The following is a 7,587-nucleotide window of genomic DNA, read 5'->3' as shown; positions in this document are numbered from 1 at the left end:
TTGTGTTGCAGGAGTTCATTAGAAATTTGCCTCTGAATCACGGGTGGGACTGTTGGTGCAAGAAAAACTCACCGCCCCTCTTCCTCTCACCGCTGCTGAGAGCTCTCTGTTTACACTATTTCCCACTAACTTTAAGTCCCTCACAACCCTCACCTAATATTACAGGTGCAACAAAAATAGCAAACAGCAAATGGCTGTTTGCCTAAAAAAAATTTTTTTTCTGCACCTGAATCACAATGATTTGAATAAAGAAATACTCTGAAAAGCTTAATTTTCATATGTCTTTCATCATCAGAAAAATGTCACAGGAACATGTTAAAAGCACAATTTTAATTGAGGTGGTTTTAACGAGACTTCCTTTAAAACGAACAGCAGCTTTCTGATAACACTGAAGTAAATTCTCAAAAATCTAGAAACATCCAGTGTGAAACTAAAATCCTGTAAGCTTCCCTGCAAAGAAAAGTTTTTACATGTGATAAACAAATCCAAAAACAAAGAATGAATAAAATATTTATAGGAAATTGTGCTGATTTGTTGGTGTTTCTGAACTCCGGCATCCACAGGAACATTCCCCATCTGCTGATAATGATGCCCGTAAATGAGCAGTGGCTCCCCTCAGCAGCCAACCTTAAACCAGATGTTAAAAAGGCCAATTCACCCCTAAGTGTTACAGGAGAGTCCCGGGGGACTTGATTCTGACATGTGACGGCCTGGGCCCGGATCCACCGTTCACTTGAGAGATTATCCCCCGGGTGCTCAAGTATTCCCAGGAAGTGCTGAGTGGGAATAAGAGAAGGAAGTTTGGGGATCTCTGCTGAATGTGTTAAAATTGTTAGTTCTGCGGGGGATGGATGTGTGGATGGATGAATGGATGGATGAACCCACTTTAACACTTCTGTGACAAAATGTGAATTATAAACTGCATTTCTTGCAGAAATGTGGGTAAATTTGGCAGCTGAGGGTCCTATAAAGTTCTTAAACACTGAATTAAAACATAAGAAGGCAATAATATTGCTGAAAGGAACTTGCTAAAAGGTAAGTTAATTTAAAAAATAGAATATAGCCTAAAATGTGATTAAATTAGCCAATGAATGTCCAAACTTGTTGGAAAATTGAAATAATTCAACATTGTGAGATAATTGCTGCGGACATTTCATTTTGTTTTTTTAAGTGAATAATGGTGACCACAATAAATAAAACTTGAGAAAAATATGCAAAAGGAAAGCACCAAAAATGACAAAGACAATGATAAGATTATTAAACATGCCAACATTTTTCTAGAACATAGTCCTAGGTCCTAAGTTCTTAAAAAGCATGAAGTTTTTAAAAGTTTTAAAGCTTTTTTTATCATTTATTTTTGCATACATCAAAAACAAATAGTTTGAAGCTGTAAGGTGTGTTGTAGCTGTCCCTGCCGCCTCCTTTTGACCCGCCTTAACTGCCCCTCACCTTTCTCCGGCTCCCTGATCAGAGTTTCACCTGAAATTCATTAAAAACACTTTTTTTTCAAAATTGGCAGCTTTTCCATTAGTTTTATCTCCATAGCAACTATTTTATTTTTGGGTCGCCTGGGGCTGACGAACATGATTTTGTAATTTTTAAAACAATCAGTAAAAGTGAAATTTAGGATTTCCTTATCAACAGAGGGTTTTTTTTTTATCAACCCCGCCCACATTCCTAAAATGTTCACATTGTACGCCATATTGCATCATTCAGCTTGAGCTAACAATTCATGAATTACTTTTTTACTGTATTCCGGTAGAATTGTGTAATCAACAGGGAAACGCCACTTTTGCCAGCTTGCCACGCTAACGCTGTTCAAAATGTGCAACTTCTAATTTCAATATTTTTGTCCAAGCTTCCTAATAATAATTAAGGAGTTAGGAGGCGATAGGTTAAAATTCTGAGGAGTAGCTGGTAAAGGTGGATTTTTGCAAAAATTCAGATGGCAGTCTCTTCCCAAGGTTAAGGGTCAAAGAAACCTCGGTTGTGGTTGTAGACTTAACCTGGTGGCGTGCGGGTGACATTTCACGTGAACAAAAGTTTTGTTTTCCATATTGTGCAAAAATTTGAAAATGGCAAAATTTCACAATTTTCTATCAAATGACGGCCAAGCTATAGATTGTCTGGTCATCCCATAATAATTTCACAACTTCCTGTTTGTTTGTTTTTCTTTTCAGTATTAGATCTTGAAATTTTGGGGGGTTTGAGCTCTTGATGGTTTCGGCCACCGTGATGTCATCACTTTTTGAGAGGTGAAGGTGAAATTTTCACTGTTAGGCACAATAAGAAAGAGGAATTTCAAAACCAAGATGGTCCTTAAGCCTTATATCCAGTGAGTGGTACGGTACAGTACGGTTAAGAAGGGTCCGGGCAATTCAGGTGAGCGTTTCCAGTCAAAGTTGGACAGTCATGGCGCATGTAGGGAGTAGACCGATTGCGTAGCTTTGCGTAGTAGTGCAGCTAAAGCAGTGGAGGTCATCCAGTAGCTTATTTTTCTCCGCTTTTGGTACTTTGTATATATACAAAACATTTAATAATGTTTAAGAGAAGATTGCAGGCGGCAAAGTGGAACACCGTCTAGCTTCCAATAGAGGCAGGTCTCTAATTTACACCGGTTTGCAATAAATGGTGGGTCTAAAGCTGCGTTCACACCAAACGCGATTTGCCAAAATCGCACTGCGCCGCTGCCAGACCTTCACACTGTGCACCCCACTCAAATCGCACAGCAGGACCTTAGATCGCGTCTTTACCATTGACCTAACATTGAATCTAGCAGCCTCTGCCACGCGAATCACAATTAGTGTGAACGCAGAGACACCAGTCTCTATTAGTGGCCAGGCTTCTTTGAGGTATGCCAAATAACATTCGGGTGAGGAATCTGAACTGCATTTTTGGGATAGATCTTAAACAAATCAGAGAACGGTGCAAGCAGATGGATGGAAGTGAGAGGACGGCTGCAGAAAAAGGAGCAACAAACTTCCTGGGGAAATTGCAAAGATAGCGAGCGACGACTTAGAAGAACTGGTTTGAACATGGATTACTGAGCAAAGAAGGAAAGGTGTGTCTCCAGGAAATAGATCCGCTTGAAAGCGAAGAGGATTTTTGATATGGAGATTGATGATGCTTCAAAGAGAAAAGAAACGTGCTGATCATAACATAAGACAATGTTCTCATCATTTCAATAAACCCTGAAATGTTCATGGTGTTACTGTCTACATTTTGTGACCAAATTTCACTGCAAAATGAACCCAGTAGCCATCACCATTCTGTCTGTGATGGAATAAACTCCAGTCCCTCATAGACGCCGAGCTGGCTGACACATTTTTGGAATAAATGCCGGGCTACTGTTAGAGGATACATGGAACAACCGAAAAGAGGAAAAAACTTTTGGCTTTGATTTGGTGCTTTCTTTTTTCACTATGCCAATTAAGAGGTTCCATCATGTGACAACAGCAGCTCCACACAAACTGCTCCACTAAATTTTTCTATAGACCTACAACTAACAAGGGCCAGAAAATGGCATGGTTTGGTATGGCTTACTGAGTCCATTTTATAATGGAAACTCCTAATGTACTGGACCGTACTGCTCAGTCACTAAGTGGTCTGGTCTAGCACAGAACGGTAAGGAGGGTAAGGAAGGTAAGTTAATATTTTTATGTCACATGTGTGGTGTAGAACGCTTGCTTACCCTGTATCAGTTTCGCCGCCAAGGTTAGCAAGGAAGTTTTGCAGCTCCACCACAGACCATTTCCAGGCATTTTCAATAGAGACTTGTGACCAAAAGAGAACACAAGAAACCGCAAAAACTTGAATGCTTACAAATGTTGAAAACCTTAGCTTAAATAAATGCTACATTTCTGTCATCACTTTCTGCCAATTAATGGGTGTTTACAGCAGCTATGTGTCAAAGTCCAGGCCCGGGGGCCTGATCCGGCCCTCCGGGTAATTCTATCCGGCCCTCCAGATCATTTTATTTTATTGTTATTAATGACCTGATGTTATCTTGCAATAATTTTTTGCTTGTATCATTTTGACGAGATATATTTTTATGGAGGGTACAATATTGAAAGTTATTCAATGTTTAAAGTTATTTATTCTAGAATAATGTTCCTTCCTTTTTATTATTCATAATTATGTTAAAAAGTTACTGTTTTAAAGTTTTAAAAAATGACATTTTGCTAGCTTTTTAGACACTTTTGGCATTTTCTAAGATTTTTTTTATCCTATTTTGGAGTTTGGCTAATAGTTCAGCTACATGCTAGTTGTTTTGGCTAATTCAGGCTTTTTCAGTTTTGGCTATTTTGAAGTTTACCTTTTTTTCAACTACGTGATAGCTAACCTATGTTTTAATTTGACTATTAGCTAGTATTTTAGCTGGCTTTGAGCTTCAGCATTTTCAGCTATTTTCTTCAGGGCTTTCAGCTATCAGCTTCAGTGTTTTCAGCTATCAATTTCAGCATCTTCGGCTATGGTTTAATGGGTCCATTTTACAATGGAAACTATCAAAATGTTGGACTGTACAACTCAGTGGAAATAAGGCTTTAAGAGTCCATTTCTGCAAGGACCATCATGATAAGAAGCAAAACCAAAAGTACAAGCTGAAGATAATAATAATTGAAATCTGAATACACTTTTTGTGTTAATATCACTGGTATTTAGCAGCATTTCTCCTCTTATAATTCAATAATTGGCTGTTTCGTGTGACAAATTCTCTTCCTCTTTTGTTTCGCCCCTTTTTTTTCGTTGTCATACTCTTTTCATCCACTTGGTGGCGCTTGAGCACCGGCGGAAAACGGAACTCGGAGCGGAAACCCGAGCCTGTCCGGCTGTCCTCCTCCGCGGAGCGAAGGAAGCGGAGCCGATAAGGCGCTGAGAGGCTGCGGGCGGGGACTGACGGCAGCTGTACCGGCGGCGGCCGCAGGGTCTGCCACCCCCCACCCTCTTCGTTAGCCTGTGACTGACACCCCCTCCCTTTCAGCAAAAAAAAAAACCCTCTCAAAGCAGCCCAGCCAGCGAGCGCGCGGGGTTCGCTCCAACCTCGTTACGCAAATTACCGGCGGAGCGGCGCGCGGCAGTGGGGCCGTTAATGGAGCGTGTGTGCCGCTGGCTTCCGCGCGCCGCTCCCCCTCCCCCCCGACTGCACATAATGGGTTATGGGCTAGAGGGACGCATTCACCGGGGAAGCGCTATTACTCACGCAGACACACAAAACGGACTCCGGCGCGCACAGACACCGCCGCCGTGTGCAGCCTGCGAAAAATGCAGACAGGACCAACGCGAACTCCCATTTCCTCCTTCACATTTTAGCGGAAAAAAGCGGAAAATCTCAGCCTGTAATAGATACTACAGATGTTTTACAGTCTGAATCCAAGAAAATATGTCATTGTATTCTAACAGGACGACTATAAATAATGGGTGTGTCATGATTCTTTTGAACAATTCGATTTCTATCATATTTGTGGCTGACGGTATGTTGATATTGATTCATATTGGACATCGATTCTTTGACCTTAAATAGCCAAAGCTTTAACCATTGTGGCTCAGATATAAATACCTGAAGTTTTCAAGATTCCTTCTATTTCTTCAAGATAATCAAGTGTTAATTAAATATGTGTACAAACAAACAAGTAAACAACAATTAATATTAAATCCATTCACATATTAGTTTGATCAAATTCAGCCCACAGTTGTTTTTAACATCAAAATTATTAGAACATTCTACTATTGTATGGTCACATGTCTGCAAAATTCAAAATGTTTCCACACTTTGGACTGTAATGATGATTTTGCTGCATCACATGTGCTGCCTGTGATGATCGCTTTAACGTGACAGTAAAGTACCTTATCTCAAACCAAATTGCATTTTTCTAAGTTCAATTTGTTTCATTTTGAAACATTCTTATAATGGTTTATCCTCTGACAGATCAGTCTCATTGGATAATAGAAATCGAGTCATCAATTAAGTAGATTATTAGCCACACCCCTAGTAAATATCTAATTAATAAGTGAATGTTAGAATAAACACCATCCATCTATGAATCTGTGTTAACTATATATGTGGCAGAAACTGTCTTTCCTTCATATGTTCCTATTTGTTTCATAAATCTGTCATTTAAAGTAAACTACTACACGTATTTTCTTCTGTTCTGTTGACGTTGCAGAAAAAACTAAAACTTGTTCTTCCTTAAATTGTCCAAAATAAACTTTAATTCAGGCATTTCCGTGTTTGACTACTTTCTATTTGAAAAAAAAAACTGTAAAAAATGTTTAATTCATTTACTTCTCAGTGTGAAGTTCAGTTATCTTAGACTTTTAAAATAATTTTCAGAATTCTCTTAAAAAAAAGCACACAACATGTTTTTATAATCATGATTCATGCTTTTAACCTGTTGCCTTTTACTGATGATGGAGGACATGTATACAGAAAATTAAGCTTAAAGTTGTCATTCTGAGTGTTTGTTGTGAATCAGGAGCAGATGAAGTTTGAAAAACATTGTATTTGGGACATAGAACATAATTGAGAGAACCAGTATTCATTCCGATAAATCCATTTATAGACGATTAGATCCGTCTTTGTTTTCCTCATCTGAGCGCATATCTGGCACGAAACTGGATACTTTCAATATTTCTTGCCAGTTTTTTTGCACTTATAATGTTAAGTTGGGGGTGCAAGGTGTGAAGTTAGCAGGAGATCAGAGAGATGATGGGAAGTGTGGGTGGGGTTGCTCCACACCAACAGCCCCACCCACAACCCAGAGGTGAATTTCCAAAGAACGACTGCTGCTCTGCAGAAACTAGAAAGCAAAGCAGTTTCTTTTTTTATTTATTTATTGGCTAAAAATGGCATAATCATAATTAAAAGACCACTGAACACGTCTAAAATAGATCAAGAGATGATTGGAGTGGGACTTCAAGAGGTGAAAATATTTCGCTTTAAAATTACAAACCTAAACCTCCACTAAAGGATATTTTTCAAAATGTCTAAACAAGTCAAGACTCGTACATTCCCACTCCTATTTGGACTTTTGAGCGACAACTGTGTTCTTTTTACTTCGTCATGACTGCATTCTTCTTTTCCTTTTTCAGAATCAAATCACATCCTCAAAGTTTTACGACATCTTGCACGTTTTGCTGTTCTCCAGCAAAGTGATGAACCGCAGAAATCCCTTCACGTGTCTTCAAACCATGAACCCACCTCCAAATGTTCTGGTGCAATGCCCCGCCTCAGCAGTTTGTGCGTCAACTTTCAAAACAGAACATAAGATGTTCTTGCCAAACGGTGATTGAAGCTCAAAGGACAAATAACTGAAATCGTTGCAGTTTTTGGTGCTTGTTGTTTTGATTAATTACAACACAATATATACTTTCTTCTACAAAAAAAATCAAGTTTATTATATATTTTTCCATTTTCACAGACTTAATTTGAAAACCAGCCATCCCTAACATATGCACAGTTTATTTCCATGACAAAACGAAATCCTGAGGCTGTGCAAATAAATGCAAGCTCAGTTTCTATAATAAAAGCACATGCGAACTGCAGGCGTGCAGGTGGTGATAATCAGGCGCACCTGATGAACTGATCAC

This window comes from Oryzias melastigma, linkage group LG21 (assembly GCF_002922805.2).
Source record: "Oryzias melastigma strain HK-1 linkage group LG21, ASM292280v2, whole genome shotgun sequence".
NCBI classification, from domain to species: domain Eukaryota; kingdom Metazoa; phylum Chordata; class Actinopteri; order Beloniformes; family Adrianichthyidae; genus Oryzias; species Oryzias melastigma.
This window is presented reverse-complemented; position numbering follows the sequence as displayed.